The sequence below is a fragment of the Macrobrachium rosenbergii genome, chromosome 12, assembly GCF_040412425.1.
Source record: "Macrobrachium rosenbergii isolate ZJJX-2024 chromosome 12, ASM4041242v1, whole genome shotgun sequence".
Taxonomy (NCBI): Eukaryota; Metazoa; Arthropoda; class Malacostraca; order Decapoda; family Palaemonidae; genus Macrobrachium; species Macrobrachium rosenbergii.
In genome coordinates, this window is record NC_089752.1 from 93,654,085 (window position 1) to 93,662,145 (window position 8,061).

The following is an 8,061-nucleotide window of genomic DNA, read 5'->3' on the forward strand; positions in this document are numbered from 1 at the left end:
GTCTCCAATAATCACTGAATAGTGAAGTGGCTAGTGTGTAAGACAGTACAATTGAAGATTCAGCGGAGACAGAGGAGAGAGCCGCGGAGTTAAAAGGGTGGGGGGAATGTTAAGGAATATGATTTATTATATAAAAAAAGGTTGAGAGAAGGAATATTTTCAAGTATGAAAAGTGTAACTTTCAACAACAGATGGCAGTAACGCTTGATGCCAGGGCAGTCGCCAAGGATTGTGTAACAAAATAGAAATGTTTTAGTATTTAGCTCATGTAAGTCTTGTAAGTCTCGGGTATATAAAGACCCAGAATGATGATTTTGGTGGAGTCGCAGCAAACAGGTGAAAGTATTAGAATTTTCTTAAGAGGCAGAAAACTGGTAAAGTATTGTTTAGCAATTAAGTGGTTTTCTTTTGCGATGTAACTGTGGTTGCCACTAGATTTTTGGATGCTAAAGCTTTATATTAATTTAATGTTCAGTTGTTATAGTGCTTGGTGATTTGTGTATTAAGAAGCTGTGTAATAATCGATGATTTAGGCAATATATGAATATATGAAATACTGTACGGTGGGTAGTTGCTTTTGTGCACTTTGTCAGTAACTATTTTTCGTAATGTTTTGTGGTTTGTACTGATACTTACTTATTGTAATTAAAGTACTCTAAGTTTTAATGAAAACTTTTACTCAGTCTCCATATAGCCTACGATTTCTCTCTTTGCATACACATTTTGATATTGTTATATAACTATATCTCCATTTTTCTGGGGTTATCTCGTAGGCCTTTGTAATGACTCTACGAACTTCCGCCATGTTGCCTCTCTGGCTCTTCTCCAGTGAGCGAAGCGCTGCCTTGGCTTTTCCCTCCATATGCTTGGCTAGTATTAAGGCTCTCCGTCTCCGTGGTGCTGTAGTTATCGAAAAGGGCCTCGATCTCCTCCAGCCATGCTTCTGGCTCGTCCTCAGTCCACTTGGGGACTAGAGAATTGATGCTCGAAATTGAGCGCTTTGATGGCAGGTGTAGGACTGGAGGCTTGGCATAGCCATAGCTTCCCCGGTATTCTCCATTTTCGCCTCTCAAGCTCGAGCTCCTTCCTTTAGGCTAACTCAGCTCTCCCTTGCAGGCTAACTCATGTTGCCCCTTCTTTCTTCTCTTCCTCTCTTCATACTGCCTTTGCTCGGCGTCATACACCCTTCGTTCTTCTTCATACTTCCTTCGCTCTTCTTCACTTCCTCTGCTCGCTTCATACTCCTCTGCTCGAAGTCTTTCTTCCTTCTCCGCTTGGCCAAGTCGTCCACTGCTCCTTAACCCAGGTAGTAAGTTCCGAGCCGTGAGATCGCCCACGTCCCCAGCCCCAGGAAGGTTTGTGTATAATGCTCTGCTGCCATGGTTCTGCGGGGCGCGCCTGAACTGGCCGACTGGCGTACTTGGGCAGCGAGGAAGTGTTCCTTCAATGACGTGGCACCCTTTCAAAAGGTGCACTGTAGTTTGGGTGCGCCGGTACAGGTCACACTGGTGGCACTCCAGTATCCCTAGGCACTGGTGCAGGTTAGGTCTCCAGAAGAACCTCTCTTCTGTGTTCCCTTGTTTTCTTTAGTGGCAACCATGGTGCCAATGTGTTCCTAGGGACCCTCTCACTGGAGTCCAACTAGGCTATATGGGAGGAAAGGCACTCTACACCCTGCAGAGTGCAACAACTGAATGAGAGAGAAAAAGGTAAAAGAGAGATGAGAGAGAGATAGAGAAGTGTTATTCCAGTGATGACAGTGCTGCAAACGTTATTGCACCACTCGTGGGAATGCGGAATTTGGGTTTTTTTTCTTAAAGATCCTCGAGTGGTTGGTCCTGTGCACCGCCCCAGTGCTGGCTCCCTTCTTTTTCAGAGGGTGAAAACTACTGTTTGCTTTCGGGTCTGGATAGTAGCCTCACTTCAGACCGATAGTTTATCACTGTATTGTACTACCAATCAGTCCTCATCTATTGTGGGACAGAGGTGTTTTTTATTTGGCTTATTAGAATGGAATTAATTAGCCTAGTATGGCCGTTTCTTTCTTTGAAGAGGGTCACGACACTAGGTTAGGGAATGCTTTACTTGAACGACGAGAGAGAGAGAGAGAGATTTTCTAATCAGCTAATTTCTTTGCTGCTTGAGAACATGTAAACAAAGATTTTATACATGCACAACATGTGATCTTAATAAATGATATAGATGCGTCTGCCTTGGCTTCCTTAGGATTACTTTATTATCTTAATTTTTCCTGGGAGCCGACGCCACAAAAGTTTATCGTGAAAATTTTACATTCTCTTTATAAGGATTTTTGGTGGTAGGTATTCATAGGAACTGTCTCTCTCTCCAAAGACAAGAACACACGCACGACTTTATTTAAAAGTGATGGAGTTTCTTCTCCCAGGAAAATCCTAGGCCTAACTTTCAAAGTCTCAGGAGATAAGCAAGACCCCCAGGAAAACAAACACCAGGAAAGTCATAGACTTTTTGTTTACTCAGTTTTACGAATGACCGTAGTCCAGGAATGTTACTGCAATTATTTCAGATTTCACTCTTTCTTTCTTACTTTCTTTCTTTCTTTCTTTCTTTCTTTAAGTCTTCAGCAGTAAACCCTTACAGACAAAGCCAAATCCAAAAGGGCTCCAAAGGGAAATCAGCATGGAGAGAGACAAGTTATGGGAAAGGTGAGAAATAAATAAATAGACATGAGCGAATAGGAAATCAAACCGATACCTTGAAATTCAGGAGACGTCAGCAGAGAGCAGGAATGAATTTGCTCCTCGATTAAACATTTGGAGATCAGGAGAATGCACAACTGCACAAGGCAAACTACGCCACATTTCTATTGTAGCTAAGATGAAACTCCTAGCAAACTGAGTTCTGTAATATTAAACCTGATGATGCTACAAAACAGCGCATTGTTTGCAGCAGCAGCACCCCTAGTGTTATTCTTGTTAGCTGTAAAATAAGGTAACTGTAACAATGATAATTGTTAGTTTTTTAACACCTCCCATTCACCATGAAAATATGTATGATTAAAATGCTAGAATTTTGATTAATCATCAGATCAAAGGAAGCCCGCACATGGTAATTTTGTCATTTCATTTTATTCTTTAAGCATATTTTTCATTTCTCTTGTCAGTGTGATGATTTCTTTGTAGTTGATGGTAATGTAATCTATTTCTTATGTATGTATATATTATATATATATATATATATATATATATATATATATATATATATATATATATATATATATATATATATATATATATATATATATATATATATATATATATTATTGATGTGGTCTTGGTTGATCATGTGTTATTCAATTTACTTAATTTTTACGGTCTGCAAACCAAAAGCTTACACGTAACCTGCCACTTGAAGCCAAAAGTTAACCTCAAAGACAGTCGTTAATTAGCCAAAGGTCGCCAGTTAAGGGTTATTAACCTTAACAAAGAATATTTGAGATGAATTTGATTTTAAACGCAACGGTTCTTCCAAACATTGGACGCCGAGGCATACAAAGCATCAGATTTAACCTGATTTTGCTTACCCTAAATCCTAGGTATTTTACTGGAATAACGGGGTTGAAGCTCACAATATAATAATTAGGCTTAATCTAGACTTCGTAAACACATATACCCTAAGTGGTGGCTGAAGAAGAAAAACAAAGAAAAAATGTGAAATACAGAAAAGTACTAGTCAATCGACGAAGCTTCAACAAGAATCGGACTTACCGTGAATGTCGAAGTCGCTGCGCAAACGAGGGACCTCAGGAGTCGTATTCTGGCAGTCTTCCCAATTCACTAATTAAGATAGACGTAGGAGAAAAGTAATAAAGAACAAAGAATATCGTTCGGCACGCACGCAGCGTCACCCTGGTTCAGAATCGCTGGAATCTCTCTGACCCGACCTCGCTTCGTTCCGCCAGAGGAGGGCTTATACCGCCCGGGCAATCCGACCTTGACAAAGGCATCGTCGAATGCATAGAATAAAGCTTTGGGCCACCATAACTAGGGGTCATTGAGCGTAAACCCTCTCTGAGGCTTAGGTCCCTAATGCCCTAGCATATTTTGTTTACAAACTTTCCAGCCTATGCGGCGCCATTTGTCTACTGCGGTGATTGTTATTTTTAATTGCCTAGCCTACTGGCGGGGCAGAGATGTTCTCTGTCGAGGTCAAAAACGGACTAATATTCCTACACCTAACTACATCGAGGGCGAACAGCAGTAATATTTATAAAAGCTATATATAATAGGGCCTTATATATTCGGGCGTGATATATATATATATACATATATGTTATATATATATATATAGGTTACTCTCCTTCCCTGAGCAGATTAGTCCTGGTTAGCCTAGAGAGAGAGAGAGAAATATATAATTAGATAGGATATGAGCTATATTCACTACTTTACCTAATTCTAATAGTACTGGAAGGTGCTCACGGTTATCCAAAGGGACCTTATGACAATCAAGAGTGTTTTAGACCTAGCCAGTGGTTCAAACACTGAACCTAGGTTTAGTAATCCTAACCGGCGGTCGACCAACATAAGAGTTATATTCGAAAACCAGGTTCAGAATGGTTTATGCAGAAGACAATTAAAATTTACTAGTTATTCATGAGGGTTAATTCATTATGATAAATGTATCCGATATTAAAGGTATTTGTATTTAATTATGTTGTCACGAGCATCGTGTGTGTGTTATATATAGTTAAGATTACTGAAATTAGTTATATATATATATGATTACACGGCTCAGTGGTAAGTGGAAAGAACAAGGCTACTTTTTTATTGAGTTATCCTTTAATGAGGCGTAGGCTAGGCATATGCCATATTAAATAAAAGGAAGAGATCACACTGGCTCATTTCTGGGAAAGGGGCCAGGATCACTCTTAGATGTTAGGGCACTGTAAAAAGAAACGGGAACTAGTGCCAGGGATGACACCTATATGTAAAGAAAACTACTTTTTTCTCTTCCAGCCCCTTCTTCTTCTTCTTAGGTTGGATCCAAGGCCTTTTTTTAGCTGGCCTAGCATGCAGATAGCTTTGACTCCGGGGACAGGCCACATTTGGGCTTGAAAGTCAGGGCAACTTAATATTAGATAAAGAGGATTCCCTACCCAGCTGCTGCGACAAGAGCAAGATTAAATTAATTAAAGAGGGATGCTGAGTTCCTGGTCTTCCAAGGAAGATATATACCATTCGATCCTCCAGGGTTCATCCCCTGAGTCAAATATATAAAGAAGAATCTTATAGAAGTTTGTGGAGGCTCTCCAGTAGCGATGATCAACTGCATGGGGAACCCTAAATCTCCCGGAGGAGGATTCGCCTCATGATTTAGACCCGGCATGCCTATTTCCATTGGTAGCTCAACGTCCGGGGACGGAATTAGTCTGGCATTTTGCTTTTGATCAGTGGCACTGGCAGACAATTGAGGGTCAGGCATGCCTGAGGAGGGTCCGAGGTGCAAGCCACCTCTCCGGATGACAGAAAGGTTTAAAGTGGCAGAGATTCCTGTACACCAGAAACGGTGAACATCTGAGCCCTCGGTGAGTTTTGTTCGGGGCGTCCGCTGGGCGTTGCTTTTATGGGCAGCCCTCCCAATTTTGGAGTGGTCTGGTAAATTGCACGTCCTGAAAGCTGAATGCCCTCCTGAATCGGCGATTTGGCGGAGAGGGGAGGACCTCAATTGGTCGGGCCAGCCCTTTATTGGCAACGAGGGCAAGGCCTGATAAATCAGAATGGCTTTGGAGCCCTTCCGCGGATAAAACTTTGGTGGGCGGAAGGTGAAAGGTTTGTCATTTTTGGGTCCACAACTGGGGCCTCCGTGGAGGATGGTAATTGTGGCTGTGGAGTGGCGTTGGAACGGGCTTCCGCAGAGAAGATCCCGACCCAACAAGAAGACCACGAAGGGCCTTATAGATTCCACCTACCATAAAGGCGGTGAGGGATAACAATGAAGGCGGTGTCATAACCTAGAGTTGGACAGGAGAAACGAGTGAATGGTGTGGCCCTCTATCCACTTCATTTCCCACCGGTGGCGGTTCACAACCATCGAGGCTTATTTGGGAATAAGTGATCAGGCTAATGTCTTTCTTTAGTGTCTGCTGGACCGGAAGGGTCACTGGCAGGCTAGTGCTCTGAAGAGGGGCCACCGAGATGAACTGGGTTTCCAGTCTCTCGGGGTAAAGGACTTTAAACGGTGCGGACCAGCAGCAGAAAATGAAGTGCTGATTAGGTTGACAAATTTGGTGGTTTTTAATGATGTGGACAGGTCGGAGATCCAGCATTGTAGTGGCTAGCAGTAAACAGGATCTGCACGGGAATTTTGGATGGGCTCAGTGGTGGCCTGCAGTAACTGTTGGAGGAGAGGGCTGAGCGGATGAATCGGGAGGCGGAGTTCGGGCTGGTAGGGCAAAGCTCCATTTATTAGTGCCGTCAGTATGTATCGGCACTCAGCTTTCATATTGGCCCCCTTCTTGCAAAGTTACAGGGTCTTGCTAGGCAGTCCATTCTTCGGGGGTAGTGGAGTTCGAGAGGTAGGCCGGACGGATGATTTTGAGAGGTGCTAGAACATGATTGAAGGTTTCCCGAATCAGCCATGCGAAATTAATTCCATTTTAAGTGTGGAGGGCTGTTTATCATTAAGATATATAAAGGGGCATGAAACACATTGGAAAAGGTCTTCAGCATGGTCCGATTGAAAAGATCCTCAAACGTCGTGCAGGCCAGAATAGTTCGAACCCTTGCGACCGGACTGGGTTTTTGTGACATGCCCATTCCGTCCAAGACCAGCCGACTTCCTTGGCAAGACCTCGGAACCGTTGTCTCCATTTTTCTGGGGTTATCTCGTAGGCCTTTGTAATGACTCTGAGGAACTTCTGCCATGTTGCCTCTCTGGCTCTTCTCCAGTGAAGAAACATTATATTGGCTTTTCCTCCATATGCTTGGCTGAGTATTAAGGCTCTCTCCGTCTCCATGGTGCTGTAGTTTTCGGGTGAGCCTCGATCTCCTCCAGCCATGCATTTAAAAGCTCGTCCTCAGTCCACTTGGGGACTAGGGAATTGATCATCGAAATTGGAGCGTTTGATGAAGCAGGTGTAGGACTGGAGGCATGATGGCTAGCCAAAAATTGGCATTCTCCATTTTCGTTACTCTCAAGCTAGAGGCTCCTTCTCCTTTAGGGCTAACTCAGTTTCCTTGCAGGCTAACTCATGCTGTCTCCTTCTTTCTTCTCTTTCCTCTTCATATTGCCTTTGCTCGGCTTCTACACTTCGTTCTTCTTCATACTTCCTCTGCAGGCAGTCTTTCTTCCTTCTCCCGCTGGCCAAGTCGTCCACTTGCTCCATTTAACCCAGGTGGTAAGTTCCGAGCCGGGTGAGACAAACCATCCGTCCCCAGCCCCAGGAAAGTTTTATAATGCTCTGCTGCCATGGTTCTGGTGGGGAAGGGCGTCTAAACCTGGTCGACTGGGCATACTTGGGCAGCGAGGAAGTGTCTCTTCAATGACGTGGCAACACCTTTCAAAGGTAGCACTTTAGTTTGGGTGTGCCGTGTACAGGTCACACTGGTGGCACTCAGTATCCCTAGGCACTGGTGCAGGTTAGGTCCCAGAAGAACCTTCTCTTCTGTGTTCCTTTTGTTTTTTTTAGTGGCACTTATGGTGCCAATGTGTTCCTAGGGACCCTCTACTGGAGTCCAACTAGGCTATATGGGAGGAAAGGCACTCTATACCCCTGCAGAGTGCAACAATCGAATGAGAGAGAAAGGGAAGGTAAAAGAGAGAGAGAGAGAGAGAGATAGAGAGCTATTCAAGTGATGACAGTGCTGCAAATTATTGGCACTGTGGAATAAAGTGAATTTGGGTTTTTTTTAAAGATCCTCGTAGTGAATTTGGTCCCAGTACCGGCCCCAGTGCTGGCCCCTTCTTCTTTCAGAGGGTGGAAAACTACTGTTGGCTTTTGGTCTGGATAGCAGGCCTCACTTTGACCGACAGTTTATCACTTTATTGTAATTACTCTTAACTTGTCCTCATCTATTGTGGGAC